Source organism: Passer domesticus, chromosome 6 (assembly GCF_036417665.1).
Source record: "Passer domesticus isolate bPasDom1 chromosome 6, bPasDom1.hap1, whole genome shotgun sequence".
NCBI classification, from domain to species: Eukaryota; Metazoa; Chordata; class Aves; order Passeriformes; family Passeridae; genus Passer; species Passer domesticus.
Genome location: NC_087479.1, coordinates 4242363 through 4251129, shown reverse-complemented (window position 1 = coordinate 4251129; position 8767 = coordinate 4242363). Strand labels below are relative to the sequence as shown.

The window sequence follows — 8767 nt, the reverse complement described above, 5'->3', positions numbered from 1 at the left end:
AGAGGCGGCGGAGGGCGGTCTGTGGGGTGGGTCGGGGGATTGTGAAGGACCTTCCTTGTCCTCCTCCTCCTCCTCCTCCTTCTTCTCCTCCTCCTTCTTCTTCGTTGTAGAAACCCGAATCAGTTGCAGTGGAAGAGACCTCTGAGATCATCGAGTCCAGCCTGTCAGCGATCGCCGCCTTGTCCGCTAGACCATGGCACTGGTTGCCCCATCCAATCTTTTCTTGCCCCTCCAGGCACAGTGACCCCACCAGCTCTCTAGGCAGCCCATTCCCAATCATCCTTTCCGTGGAGAAATTCTTCCTAATATCGCACCCAAACCTGCCGCGGTGCTGCTGGAGATGTCTCGGAGCCCAGCTCTGGCGGTGTAAACACGAGAGGGGAGCGGCGTGGCGGCGGCCCCGGCGGCCGGGCCGGGACCGCGGGGCCGCTCGGGGAGGTTCTGCAGTGCCCCAGGCGAGCAGCCGTGCTTTGTCCCGTCTCCGTAGTCGGGAGGAGACTCCACATCTCCTGAGAGTGTGTGTGTGTGCAGGGCTGGGAGTTCAGCAGGGCGCGGGGGTTTGTGAGCAGGTGCTTTGCAAGCCCACAGTTCCTGCGGTTTCCAGCCTGGAAATGCTGTGGGAAATGCGGTCTCTGGTCTTCTCTGCTTTCTGCTGCTTTTGCCTGTACTACAGATGCTGCTCCTGCGTATTTGTATCTTAAAATCAGGAGCTTAAAGAAGTGATAAACTGTTGCTTTGTGCCAGTTTTAAAAGGATGAACAATATGACCCAAGCAACTGGTTACTTAACAGTTATCCTAAGCAAAACAGAAAATCTGATGTGGAATTCAAATAATAAAAAGTTGAAACAAAGGAATACGATGCAGATCTAGAGTGTTTTAATTAACATAGCTACCAATACTGTTTTGAGGATGTACTTGACTTGGTGCTGCGTGATATTCTCATTATACACTGCCAACAAACCATACAAATGGAATTTGCTGCCATATCTCAAGAAGAAATCTTTATGACATCTTAGTTGAAAGAGATGGTGTCTAAAAAGTCCCTAGCAGCAGTTTCCGTGTCCTGCTACATTTTTGGCAATGATCTGGAAGCAGATCCAAACCTGCTGCTGCAAAAATTCAGCTCCTGGATGAAGGGAATTGTAAATAATGACGAGGACGGGGCACTGATCAATGCAGGTTTATACAAGCAGCTTGTTCAAACCTAGAGAATTTCCATTCATCAAACCAAATAGCTGTCTATCTTAAAACCCAGGTGTGGAGACCATAACTGGAAAATAAAAGACTCTGAAGGTAATGACTTTGAGAAGGATTTAAGGGTCAGATAAGTAAGCTATCAGATAAGGGTTCTCCTCTATGCTGCTAAGGCAGAAAAGGATTAATCAATGTATAAACAAAGGAATTAAAAAGTGTTTATTTTACCTCTCATGTTTGACCTCAAAAATACCATCACAGAGTAGTGCATACAGTGGTGGCTTTCAGATTTTGAGAAGCACATTGGAAAATAAGAGAGAGCAAAAGAATGAAGCAAAATGTTCTGGTGGTTGGAGAAAATACCTTACACTGGGATGTTTTAAGAGCTCAGGCTGTTAAAGTTATCTGGAAGAGAGTTGGAAGATTGTAGTGCATAGGAACACTGAGGGGAAATACAGGATCTTAAAGGGTTCTTTAATCTATTGAAGAAAGGCATAATAAGAAATAATGGCCAGAAGCAAAAGCCAGACAAATTCAAGTAGGAAATAAGACACATTTTTCCATGGTTAACCACCAGAACACATTCCCAAGAGAAGCTCAGGATTTGGCATAATTTCATGTCTTCTGTTGAAGATCAGATGTATTTTTGAAAATTAGTTTTCAGCCGAGCAGAAGTTATGCTTTATTTTATTGGATGAACACAGGTTGAAATCTGATGGGCCATGATAAGCACAGCATCAAGTTGATCTGCTGGGACCATTGTGTTTCCAATTCTAAGTGCCAGAAGCAGACATTTCATTTATTACCATGAGCATTAGAATCAATTCCTTTTTTTGCCTTGAAATACCTACATGCCATAAAAAAGCTGATCTGAATTAAGCCTTTGGCTGCAGAATATATTTGCTAAGAAAATATCTAAAGGTTTTGGCCTTTTCCCTCCTAAATTTGCACTCTTGGGATTACTTGGGAAAATTTCTTTGCATTTTAATTTAAATCTCTGAAGGAGTAGATCCTTACAAGAAAATTCATTTAGTGCGTTCTGGTTCTCTTGGCCTTGAGGCAATTTTACCTATTTGATGTTCACGTTGTGAAATATTTCTTGTGGGATTATTATGCAGAGCGCTCAGGTAACTGCACCAAATGAATCCTGATAGATTTGCTATATTGTACATTATGTATATTTGTATGTGGCATATGTTTTCATCATACAGCCTTAACCTCACTTGAGGCATCATAATATAAACAATTCTATTACCAACAGAGGAGCTGCTGTTACTGAAAGAAGGATGAATGAAATAAAAATAAGATTTCAGATCAGTAGCTTAGCAGAGAAACATGAAAAAAATCCACCCCCAAAATGGTTCATGAGCAATTTTTCTGTCTTGAGACTGGAAGGTGTGCTGTCACTTCTCTGCCTTCTGAGAAATGCTAATCCTGCAAGATACATGTGCCTCCTAATTTACATGCTTCCCTGGCTCTTGGGCAGAAAATGCAAAGACAGGAGCTGAAAAACAAGCTGCTGCCTCGTTTGTGCATTTTCCCAGAGTCAAGCCACAAACAATCTCCCCTTAAACACAGAACAAACTGAAATCTGTTAATTAACCAGATGACGAATTCTGGAATGAGATCTGAATAACTGCACAGGGGGGAAATCAGCGATTACAAAGCAAGACTTGTCTTTATGGTATGTGCTTGGTAACTTAAAAAAGCAGAAAGTGTTTGTGTGTGTGCCTGAAACTTGTTTACTTTGACTTTGAACTGTTAGTGTGAAAATGCCATGACATTAATACCGAGGGAGCTTTTTTAATTACCTCTGTACATTTTAAGGCAATTAACGATCGCAGTGGGCACTCCAGGAGAGGGGTGGGGTGTGCCCTGACACTGAACTTGGACAGAAATTGTGTTTCTTTGTAGTATCTGCAGAAGATGGCCCTAAGGCTGTTCTGGATCCGTTTCAGCTCGGCACAGGAGGGCTGCCTGAGCTGACACCCATCCCGTGCATTTCCAAGGCCGCCTGGCAAAGCAGGGCACTCGCAGCGTGTTCTGCAGGCTGGCAGGATTTGAGGAGACAGCTGTGGGGATCGATGGCAAAATGAGGTGCAGAACACATCCCACTTACAGCTGCTGCTGCCACAGCCCTGCCCCGCTGAGAGGAACAGCACCAGGAGTTCCTTCTTGAAGCAGAACATCTTGCTTGGCACCCACTTAGATGAGCACAGGTATTTAACACCCCAGTTCTGCCTCGTAAAGCTTTTAACAATTGCAGTTTATCCCAGTCAGCAGAAGCCAGTTGTTTTTCTGTCCTAATAAAACTGAAGGAGCAGGTGTCAGGATGTTCTCCAGGACTGGGGGATTGTTTTCTGTCATCACCAGAAATAGCTTGAATCCAGTCATCTCTTTGTGCCAAAGGCGTGTAGGGTAGCATTTTGTCAGGAGAATTATTTCCCAGCATGAGGAAAGATGGAAAGGACCATCCATAGAGGTCTGAAGGACTGCCTTCCCATTTAAATAATTACTCTAATGCTGCTAGGGTTGTGTTATATTATTAATGATGTTAAAGTGCCTAGAGTCAGAGGAAAGCTTCATTTTAGATGATTTTTTGAATGTCAATGAATAAAATGTGCTAACCATATCAGGTTTATTATTAAAGAAATTGGTGAGTTGAGTGCCCAGATTTGAGAAGGCAAGAATATATTTATTATAAGGTTTATTATAAGTCTTGAAAAATACATGAGAGTATAAGGGAAAATGGATTTTATTTCTAATTAATGCTTATTTCTATAAGGAAAAAAAAATAAAGCCTGCGAGAGTTTTGATTTGTTTTTGAGTATGAGCTATTGCAACTTGGAGAAGGAGCTGCACAAGTGCTAATCTACAATTACAACAGTAGGAGAAAGAACAGACTGAAGGGTTTTCAGCTCACTTAGGCTGTACTTGGTTGTTACTGAGTTCTGTGCAGTACTTTACTTTGTAAGCAATTTAAGGTATTAAAATATTGCTTATCTCCATAAAAGTTACTGCTCATGAATCTCAGTGATGGCTTTTCCAATGGAACTTCAAGGAATTTAGCTGTCTTTAGTAAAAATGTATGTAATGAGCAAATATAGCACTTTTCTTAGATAAGGTGTAACAATTCTGTCATTCTACATGGACAAAAAACCCCAAAAATCATCAGCAGTTTGGAAAAAATAAGGTTTGGTTCTTGTGGGGTTTTTGTTTTGTTTTGGTTTGGTTTTTTTTTGTGGTGTTCTAATTGCTAAGCTAAAAACTTTACCATTGCAATAAAAAAAATAATTCAATGGCTTGCTGCAATCTCCTGACTTCAATTTAGCCTGGTTATGCATTTCTTTCTGCAGAATAATGCTCTAGGTTCTGTATGCAAGAGAACCTTTTTTGTTGGTAGTGGGGTTTTATAACACTTTGCCTGTATTATTTACTTTGTTAATCTGTTAAATTGTGCACATGCAGGGCTTTGGCATTTGGGTATGATAGGGAAAGGTCACTGGGTACCTCAGAAATCTGATCCCTTGGCAGTCTGGAAAAATTGCAAGATGAAGGCCCAATTAACATTACCTTAGCAATAGGACCACGAATGCCAAAAGCAGAAAGCACAGGCTTTGTTTGAATTGTGAATGTTTTGCTTCAGAGTTACAAGCTTGGATTTTGCAGGGAATGGAATCAGCTGGCTTTGGTGTGTTGCTATTTTAGCCCAGGGTGGCACAGCAGCACATGTCCTCATGTCACAAGATGCATTTCTCATTATGCTGCTGCCTCATTTAGGTGAGAGCCAAGTGTGCCCATCATGCCAGAGTCTGCCCAGCTGTTTGGGTTTATCTTTTTATTTTCTCTGCATGTCTGTGTGGGCACATCATCTGGGAAAGGCACAGAACTGTAGTGACAGCATGGTTGTATGCAGATGCCAGGTGTGCAATGCTGTGATTCATTACAGCAAACAGGAATAAAAAAGTTGAAAATAAGTCATGAAAGGGACTGCAGTGATGGAGTCTTCGCTCTTAAAGTTGTTCTAGGAATGCAGTTGTTATAGTCCATTCTTCTGTGAACTTAAATCCATGGATTTAACCCTGTCACATGCCATCTCAAACAGAATTCAGATAAGGTGTCATTATTTAAGGAGTGTTTCTGTTGTGTTAAAAATTAGATTATTCCATTTTCAACATTATCTTAACATACATTTGTCCCAGTGTCTTACAGCTCTTAATTGGCAGTGCATCAGAACAACTCTGTGAGGGAGTGGAACATGTGATTACCACCCCCTGAATTTTACTACTGGGAAAAAGATACTGATTTGGTAACAGTTTCATTATACTTCCATTTCTTCCATTTTCCCATGTTCCTGTAATTTTAAATTTTTAATTCAGTGATGTGCTGACTGTGTGGTGAGAAAATGGAGATTGTTTTATTTTCCCCTGTGGTTTCTCAAAGAGACTAACAAATCCTAAAGCAACAATAAACCCTTGCTCTTTTTTGCCTCCTCATCCCAGGATTTGCATTTGGGGAGGCAGGAGAGACATTGGTTGCTTTGTAGGTGGGCAGAGCAGGTTTGCTCTTTTTCAGAAACACAAAATAATAAAAAATAATTTAGAAAAAGAGGAGGAGGTTTGGGTTCCTGCTTTCTCTAAAGTTTGAGCTAATAATACTTAGTTGTGGGTGTGAAACTCTCATTTCTGGAAGTTGTTTCTTCACTCTGGCTGCCAGGGATTAAATTGTAGAATTGCTTGTTTTCACTCGGAATAACTGACTGTGCTCTCATTCCCATGCTTTCCTTTATTATCCACAACATTTTTCCATGGAAGAGGCAAGTTGCTAACTTGTGCCTGCACGTGTTTGGGTGCCATCACTGTGTTATTTCATAGCTCTGTTTTATTACTAGCAAGACAGCAGAGGAGGGGTAGAATTAAAAAACCCCAAACAACCAAAACTTGTGCACAGCCCTTCATCAACCTGGAGCCCAGAATTAGAGGGTTCCCTCTTCCACAACTCATCTCATACCATACTTTCAGCCTTTTATCCCTGGAATTCCTGCAGATCCCGCAGATACTTGTCCTTTAAGAAAGAAGTTCTTTCATGCTGACTCGCATCAGTTGCAGTTCCTGCACATTGGGCTGAATTTTGTGTGCAGGAGTGGCAGTTACATCCGTGTCTGAAAGCCAACTGTGCTGCAGGGGCAAACAGCTGCTGAGAGCTCCTGGGAGCAGGAGGATTCTTGTTGGAGCACGCTGAGAGCAGCAGGGATCTCACTCCTGGTTCTCCAGGAGCAGAACCTGCTCACTGATGGGACAGTCCCCAGGCCAAGGGTGAAAACAACCCTCTTCTTAGGGCATCACAGAGTTGGGAAGGCACCTGGGAATGTGATCACATCCTAGGAATTATACCTTTGTGGAAAAAAAAGAAAAAAAAAAGCTCCTTTTTAAGAAGCTAGAGCCATTTTGATTCCTTGGACTCATCAAAGGGATGCACACCACACCACAAGAATGGGAAGGAATTCATGGGAATCAGCCTGAAGAGCAGGAGCAGAAAGTTCACCACGTGGCATCCCATGACATGAAAGGGAGGAGCATGTTCAAATCTTCCCATCAGGCTCAAAAGTTCATATGTAGGTAACTAGGCAAGGCTTAGATGTGCCAAATAAATCCCTAGGGAAGAGGGATTTGATATGCTGAGAGAATCAGGATGCAGAGTGTAACATGTACAGCTGAGGGGAATTTGCCTTTGTGTTCACAGATGTGTGTTTTTTTAGTCAGTTCTGGACTCTTTTTCTTGGAAGATCGCAAATTGCCAAGATTATGAAATGGAGCAGATTCATGTTCAAGGGTGTGTCAACTTACTCATCCTTGAGTAGGAGGAGTGAAAGCTTCCCTAGGGTCCTTTCTGACAACATTTATTCATTTTCTATTCAGCAGGGGAAAAGAAGCCACAGTTTGGGAAATGTGTTCATCATTCACAGAATCATTCACTGGAAAAGGCAGATACCTTTGCAGGCAGACACAACCAGGAGATCTACAGGCAGATGAGAGAATTGTTTGGAGTTGGCTGATAACAAACCAGCTGTGGAGATGGCTCTGAAACTCCATCCCACACCTCAGGCAGGACTAAAAGGGAGATATCTTGAATTCAATGCAATACAGGTTCCACTGATGGTAGTCAGTTATGATTACTTTTATAAATAATTGGGTAGATGCCACTTTTTTACAGGGTAGGATTCCCACTTTTGCTATAAATGCCAAGTGGTCAGAGCTCTTGCCAGGGGAAGGACATTTCTAAGCCCTTTTAACAATGTAATAGCCAATATTAATTCACTCTTATTGTGGTCCTGTTTGTTGCAGGTGAGTTGAGAATATCCAACAACATCGCCAAGAGCCATTTTTTTCAATCTGGTGAAAATGCCAGCAATCTGCCTCCATTAGTCTTGGAGTGTTACGTACTCCCAGTCCTGGGGAGGTTCTCAGGAAAAGGCCAGGTGTGCTCAGCACACACGGTGATACTCAGAACAACTTGCCTGCCTTACTGCTGCACCCTTTTTCAGGTAATGCAACCTGTGCATCCCAGGGCGATTCAGAACCTGTATGACAAGTATTTGGGATGGCAGAACTGCCAGCTCTCATTCTCAGGGTAACATTTGCTGCTCTTTTTAATTACACAGAAAGTGCTCAGAATTACGTGTGTGTCTGTGATATTTCACAAAATCACAGAATATCCTGAGTTGGAAGGGACCCACAAGGATCATCAAAGTCCAGCTCCTGGCCCTACACAGGACACCCCACACAAGGTACCCTAGAGCATTGTTCAAATACTTCTTGAACTCCAGCAGGTTTGGTGCTGTAGCCATTTCCCTGAGGACCCTGAGCCATTTCCTCAAATGTAAATGAAGCCTTAAATATCCTAATGAAGGACGTAATTAGGTGTTGGGGGGAGTGAGTTAAAATACATATGGTTATGTGACTTGCCCTCAAACATCCTAGTCATTAAATAAATGCACTGTCATGATGGAGAGGTTAGATGGGACTCAGGTGGATCCATCTGGCCAGGTTCAAGAGCACTATCTATCTTCCAGATACCTATCAGGGAAACTATTTTCTGCTGTGGCAGCTGAGCCTAGAGGTATGTAAAAATTCCTACCACCAGCTGTCCTGGCAGTTCCCTAGGTGGCTAAACTGGGCTGCCATGCCTGCACAGGTCCAGTGACCAGTAGAACCAGACCCTCAGCCTGATTCAGGGACACAGCAAAGGGGTGACTGTTCCACCTGGATCCCAGGAGAAACCCACTCTGCTGTGCACACTCAGAGCCTTGTAGCACTGAGCCAGTGCCATGCTCAGAAAAACCACAGGCTTCTGTCAAAAGGGTAAGGGAAGAGAAGCAGCAGAGCTTTCTTCCCATAATATTTTAATAAATGTAATCAGCTAGGGAGTGGGAAATCTCAATTTAATTTCATCTTGGCCTGATGGGATGCAGCCCACTCATGACTCAGAAGGCTGCTGTAGCCACTAGGTTATGGCATAATCCAGGGCCTTGTGTCTTCCATCCCTCCTCCTGATTTTAAAACCTCTGTCAGA

General features: G+C 42.8%; 1 long non-coding RNA gene across 1 annotated transcript; it reads left to right on the top strand.

The window, feature by feature from the left end:
• The first annotated feature begins 51 nt into the window (after positions 1 to 51).
• On the top strand, positions 52 to 7975 carry LOC135302460 (uncharacterized). The gene is made up of 3 exons (XR_010364061.1): positions 52 to 3414; positions 7540 to 7739; positions 7857 to 7975. It is a non-coding gene; the product is annotated as an uncharacterized LOC135302460 (long non-coding RNA).
• The last annotated feature ends 792 nt before the right edge of the window (positions 7976 to 8767 follow it).